Below are 7,422 nucleotides of genomic sequence, written 5' to 3'. Positions count from 1 at the left end.
CCAACAACATTTGCAGTCCTTCTTCAACCTCTGAATCTGATTTTTGCTCAAGTCCCTCAATTTCAGCCAGAAAATACCTGAAATCACAGAAAAAATACACAAACTCATAGTAAAGTCCAAAAATGTGATTTTTATTTAAAAACTAATAAAATTATACTAAAAACTAACTAAATCACACTGAAAACTATGTCAAAACAATGCCAAAAAGCGTATAAATTATCCGCTCATCAGTGTTCTTGGAGATTGATTTGCTTTTGACCAAGTAGGTAGAATCATTTTGCATTTAGTTGCATTCATATAGATAGGTGCATATAGTTTATTTGCATTGAATAAATGTTCATACCCCTGTTCTTGTCCTTCTTTATTCTTAGCATGAGGACATGCTTAGTTTAAGTGTGGGGAGATTTGATAAACCCCAATTTTGTGGTTTATCTTGTGCTTAATTTGGGGAGTTTTTATCACCTTTTCTCATATTTATTCAATGAAATAGTATGATTTTGCAATTCTCCCTTGATTTGTGCTTAAATGTGAAAACATGCTTTTTAGGCCTTAAAATAGCTAAACTCAATTCACTTTAATTCCATTCGATGCCTTGATATGTTTGTTAAGTGGTTTCAGGTTTATAAGTCAAAGATTGGATTGAAGAAATGAAGAAAGCATGCAAAGTGGGAGAACTCATGAAGAAATGAAGGAACCGTAAAGCTGTCAAGACTGATCTCTTCGCACTCAATCGACCATAACTTGAGCTACAGAGGTCCAAATGAGGCGGTTTTAGTTGTGTTGGAAAACTAACATCTGGGGCTTCAAAATGATATAAAATTTTCCATAGTTTCTTAATGTATAGGGGCGCGCACGCACACTATATGTGTGCGCACTGATGGAGCACGTAGTTCACTAAAGTGAAATCGTGGCCATCGATTTGCAGCTCATTTTGGGCCCAATCCAACTCATTTCTAATGCTATTTCATGCAGAATTCAAGCTTAGGCAAGAGGGAAGCAATTGTTTTGAAGTTTTGGCATCATGTAGCTTAGTTTCTAGAGAGAGAAGCTCCCTCTTCTCTCTAGAATTAGGGTTCTTAGGACATTTTCATCTTAGATCTAGGCTTAATTCCATGATCTCATCTTATTTCCTTTACAATTTCTTATTCTACTACTCTATTCTTCTTAGTTCTCTTGTCAATTTTATTTTTATGTCTCTTTTATGTTTATGAATGCTCATGTTGGATTTTGTTTACTTTTAATGAAATTGAATGTTTGATGTCCTTTTGTTGATGATTTGAATTGTTGATTTACTTTTCTTGCAATTGGTAGTTGGTAGATTTACTATTTTTTTTGCACCTTTACCATGCTTCCTTTTATGCCTTCCAAGTGTTTGACAAAATGCTTGGTTGGTCTTTAGAGTAGATTTTGAGCATTCTTGGCTTGAAAAGAGTAATTAGACAATCTTGAGTCATGAAAACCCAACCTATGTTGGTGATCTAGAGTTGTTAATTAATATTATTTCCATTGACTGTAATCTCTTACTAATTTAATTAGTGAGTTGATTAGAATTTTTGGATTGAGATTAACTAGTCTTGTTTGACTTTCTCTCATGGAAGATAACTTATACCTTCTTCCAACGTTAGAGATGACGAAATAAGATAAATTCTTGTTAATTATTGTTATTAGTGACTAGGATGGAAAGCCTATGATCTCAATCCTTGCCATGAATGTCTCTCTTTATTACTTGCTCTCTTTAATTATTTGCTTGATTTATTTTTCTTGCCCCTTTAATTTCTTGCCCTTCTATAAAAATCAAACCCCTTGTTCCTTCATATCCAATAATTGACCACTTCATTGCAATTCCTTGTGAGACGACCCGAGGTTTAAATACTTCGGTTAATTCTTATTTGGGGTTTGTACTTGTGACAAAACCATAATTTTTGATGTGAGAATTATTTGTTGGTTTGGAGCTATGCTTACAACGAAGTTCTTATTCCAATAAGAGAAATTCTAAACCATCGAGCAAATCTCGTTCATCAAAATGGCGCCGTTACCGGGGAGCAATTGTTTGAAGTGTTAGCATCATGTAGAGTAGTTTCTAGAGAGAGAACTCCCTCTTCTCTCTAGAATTAGGTTAGGTTAGGTTAATCTCTTCTAGATCTAGGTTCAATCTCATGTTTTCATCTTGCTTCCTTTATGAATTCTTGCTTCTACTCCTTGATTTTCATGGTTTGTAGTGTTAATTTTCCTTTTATGCTTTCTTTTATGTACATGGATGCTCTTGTTGGGTTTGGATCCCTTTAAATGCAATTTGAGGTTTGATGTCTTATAATTGTTGATTTGAGTTGTTGATTTATTTTCTTGCAATTGGTAGTTGGTAGACTTACTATTTTTTTTTTTTGCACCTTTACCATGCTTCCTTTTATGCCTTCCAAGTGTTTGACAAAATGCTTGGTTGGTCTTTAGAGTAGATTTTGAGCATGCTTGGCTTGGAAAGAGTAATTACGCAATCTTGAGTCATGAAAACCCAACCTATGTTGGTGATCTAGAGTTGTTAGTTAATATTATTTCTATTGACTCTAATCTCTTGCTGATTTAATTAGTGAGTTGATTAAGATTTTTGGATTGAGATTAACTAGTCTTGTTTGACTTTCTCTCATGGAAGATAACTTATACCTTCTTCCAATGTTAGAGATGACGAAATAAGATAAATTCTTGTTAATTATTGTTATTAGTGACTAGGATGGAAAGCCTATGATCTCAATCCTTGCCATGAATGTCTCTCTTTATTACTTGCTCTCTTTAATTACTTGCTTGATTTGTTTTTCTTGCCCCTTTAATTTCTTGCCCTTCTATAAAAATCAAACTCCTTGTTCCTTCATAGCCAATAATTGACCACTTCATTGCAATTCCTTGTAAAACGACCCGAGGTTTAAATACTTCGGTTAATTCTTATTTGGGATTTGTACTTGTGACAAAACCATAATTTTTTATGTGAGAATTGCTTGTTGGTTTGGAGCTATGCTTACAACGAAGTTCTTATTCCTATAAGAGAAATTCTAGACCATCGAGTAAATCTCATTCATCAGTTCTTCACATTCATAGTTTTAGAGTTTTATGCTTTTGATTTGGATATTGAGAAGAGTTACTACCTCCGCTGAAGTTTTCATTATTCTAGTTTATTTCCTTATTCCCTTACTTTTATCTTCCATTAACCCTGTTCAGATAGATATGTTTGATTTTGGAATTTATTAATGCAAAGAGTTATTTTTACCAATTAATTTTCTGTTGTTATTTTACTTAAATTACCATGTCTTCTTTTTATTCCCTTTTTTTGATTTATGAAAATGGCATTCATGTCCATGGAGTAGACTCCCAACTTGACTTGGGAGTTGATTAAAAGGAAACCCTTGAGTTGGAATACTCAAGTGTTGATTTTAATTAGAAATTGTTGGCCAATTCTCTAGTCACTAACGCTAATCCTTCCATAAGAAGAGGATTAGGACTTGTGAATTAGTGTTAGCTCAATCACTTGACTTTTCTTTATTCGGTAAGGGTTAACTAAGTGAAAACAACAACCTCTTATTATTACACTTGAGAAAATCCAATAAGGATAGAACCTCCAATTAATCTTCTCCCGGTCAAGGCTTTTATTTTGATTATATAAATTCTCGCGCTGATTTTTATTGCTTTAATTTACAATCATTTAGTTTTCTGTTCTCCAACTCTTAAAAATTCTCAGAAAATTTCTGACTAATAAGATAGCACTCTTTTGTCAACTCGTTGGGAGACGACCTGGGAATTCTACTCCTAGTATTTTGTTCTTAAATTTGTGACAACTCTTTTCTAAATTGATAAGCGGAATTTCCGTCAATTAAGAACTGTACTTGCAACACTACTCTTATTACAAATTCTTAATCGGCAATTTTCCGCACGTCACCCAGCTATATAACTCAGCTCCTCCCAAACATGAGTCTTTTCATCTCTATTATGTGCACCATAGACCAAGATAAAAGCGCAATTGAAACTAGACTTTAACATTACTTCTTCAACACACAACCACCTCTCTCCCTTATAGCAATTATTCATTTTAAACACAGATTCATCCCAAATTAACAGAAGTCCACCTGAAGCGCCATTAGAGCCTACATATTCCCAACCTGAACCGTGTTGTCCCCAAATTCTCGCAACATCAAATTTTGTCACAACCTGCCTTTTAGTCTCAATCAGGCCTAACAGATTTAAGCTATATTTTTTCTTTAGGTCCTTCACCATTCTCAACTTCCCGTCCCCCCGTAACCCTCTAACATTCCAAGCACTAACAATCATTAAAAATTTTCTTACACACCTGTTTTTTATATTTGTGTCTGCACCGTCTCATTTTCTCCTTCTTCTTAGCCAATATCCTTTTTCGAGCTATTTCTTTGTTCTGTGCCTGGAGAATTGTCATAATGTCATCCTCTTCATTGTACAGCATAGCACCCGACTCTTTGGCCAGCTCCCAGGTTCTTCCATTTTCTAGCAATTGTTCCTTCAACATAGATCTCTGTCTGCCACTGTCTTCTGATTCAATTTTGGTTTCCTCATGGCCAGAATCATCCTCTATAATGCCACCGTGATCATGCCCGCCGACAACTCCCTGATCATCTCGATCAAGGCCCTGGTCCGTGCGGCCTCCAATCAAATCCATGCCTCTCTCCGCAATGACGCAGGTCCCCTCTTGTTCCTTACCGCCATAACCCCATCATCATCCCTGGCTACTAATCTCCCTGCTCCACCACCCATACCACTTCCATCGTTGTCAAGAGTTGCACTCCCACCAGTTCGGACGCGTGCCTCCCCTTCGCAAGCCTACACTGAAAATAAATGTTAAGTTTGACTAATATTTTTTTTTTACATTATTAATATTTAAGATTTAAAATTAATTAAATATTAATAAAATAATAAAAATATTAAAAAATTAACAAAATTTATTATTTTTGAATAACAGTTAAATATCAATATTTAAAAATATAAATTAAAAATATTATTAAATTACTAAATTAAAAAATTAAACTAATAACTAAAAATACTAACCTAAAATAATAAATCCTGCTCTCCTTTGAATTTTTTTCAGTAATAAATCTTGTTGTATATGCATCGTTAACTTTTTATAATTTAATTTAGAGTAAAAGACAAATAGGTCCTTGACCTTTTTAAACGCAGACATTTTTGTCTCTCAGGATTGAAAAATACATTTAAATCTCTCACCTTATAAAACATGTGACAATTATACCCCTCCGTCGAGTTGGGGTTCAAAATGGCAACGGAAAATGCTGACCTGGAAGGGTGAAGACTGAGGTGTCCGTTTTGGTTGATGATGTGGATGGTGAACAAATTGTTAATGGACAAATTAGTCTTTATGCTTCAAAATGACACCATTACCATCCCCCACCTTACTTCACCCTTCGTAATCCCCATAACACCCAGAAGCCACTCTAGTTATTAAAGAAAACCCTATTAGAAGACAAACAACGTCTTTCTCCCTAAAAAAAAAACATATTCCTCTAGTTAAAAATGGTGGTGTGCTTAGTGGACGTTGTGGTTTGTAAAGGTAACGGTAAGCTTCATCTGCAAAGAAGCTGCTATCTTTTATAAAGGTAAAGGTAATAGTTGAGGCTACATGCGTTGTTGTTTAAATGTTTATGACAATATAATGCATGGGGTTGGGCTTAGGGGTGATTGCATCTTTTCTTTCGGGTAAAAGAATGAGAAAAAGCTATGTGGAGTTTACTGATTTCAAATTTCAGGCACTTAATATAGGTTTAATCTCTGATTTATGTATTTGTGGATAATGCAGATGGATGATATATATTCGGTATCTGTTTTTCATCACGAAGGCCATTTTGGTAGAATACCCAGTGAAACTGTTGAGTATATTGGTGGAAAAGTTGAAAATTTTTCGAAGATGGACTTAGACTTCGTGAATTTTGGAGACTTGGTAAAATTGTTCAAGGGTCTAGGATATGCATCATATAGGGCAATTTATTGGTATGACCCAACAAGTAGTGGCATTGTGTCTGGACTGCACATTTTGAGAGGGGATGCAGGAATCAATAAACTTTGAGAGGACAAGCTTAGGAATTCAATCACTGATGAGTTTTACATATACTTCGACTACCCCGTTGATGAGCCACAGATAGTGGAAGAAGATGCTGCTATAGAAAAGGGGGCAGAAGAATTTGATGATCCCATTTATGTTGATAGCATCATGAGGGAGCTTCAGTCATCACCATCCACAGAAGATGATGGGCATGAAAGTGGGGAGGATGAACTGTATAAACCTCCTCCGGTTATCTCTAAAACTGTTTCAGATGAGGATTATTCTAGCTTTGATGAGGAAGATGATGGGATGAGGAGAAAAAAGATTCTGAAAGGAAAGAACAAGGTTCTGCCAAAGAAAAAGGTTAGTGTGAAGGAAAGGGACAGGGACATAGTTAAGTGGAGGTAAAAAAAGAGCTAGACCACAGAGTGCAAGTGGGAGTGATGACAAAGGAATTGTGCCTGCTGTGAAGTCCAAAAGAACTAGGCCCGCTACCAAGCCCAAAGGAACTAGGCCTAATACAAAGCCCCAAAGAACTAGGCCTGCTGTACATGCTGAGGAAGCTATGCCTACTATGTAGCTCAATGATAGGCCTCCAACCAAGCTCTATGTAAATGAGGAAGATTCAGATGATGATGACCCCATTTATGAGTATGAATCAGAGGATCTTCACACACCAGTGTCATTAGAGGATGAGGGAGACAAGCATGAATTTTATATATTTAATGATGAGTATGAGTTTGGGGAGGGTAGGTTTGAGATTGTAACCAAGTTTGCAACCATTGATGGGTTCAAAAAAGTGGTAAGAGATATGTTCGTATCTGAAGGGACGAAACTTCTCTGGATAAAAAATGACAAGGAAAGGGTTAGGTTGGCTGCAGGGGTGAAGATTGTCCATGGCTCCTACAATAGGACACTGTTATGCTTCCAGGTAAAGACTTACAAGCCAAAGCATACCTGTGCAAGAGATTTGGATAGTAATGCTGCTGATCAACACTGGATCAGTAAGAAAGTGGAGAAGAGAATGACAAGTCAACCTCATATGACAACTAATAAGGCAATTGACTTCCTTAGAGAAGAGTTTAACCTGGTGGTGCATCCGCAGATGGTTTACAGGACAGCGAAAGGGGCCAAAGAGGGGATAATGGAAAACGAAAAAGAACAGTATGGGAAGTGATAAACCCATATTTTATGATGTATTTTATGCTCAAATTGAGTGTTTCTATCAACTCTTCACCCACTTATTCATGTAAATTGCATGGTTTTACTTTTCCTTCCTTATTATGTGATTTATGTGAAAAACATGTTTCTTATGCTTTAAAAATATTAATTTTAATTACTCTTTATTACCATTCAAT

This window comes from Arachis hypogaea, chromosome 19 (assembly GCF_003086295.3).
Source record: "Arachis hypogaea cultivar Tifrunner chromosome 19, arahy.Tifrunner.gnm2.J5K5, whole genome shotgun sequence".
NCBI lineage: Eukaryota > Viridiplantae > Streptophyta > Magnoliopsida > Fabales > Fabaceae > Arachis > Arachis hypogaea.
This window is presented reverse-complemented; position numbering follows the sequence as displayed.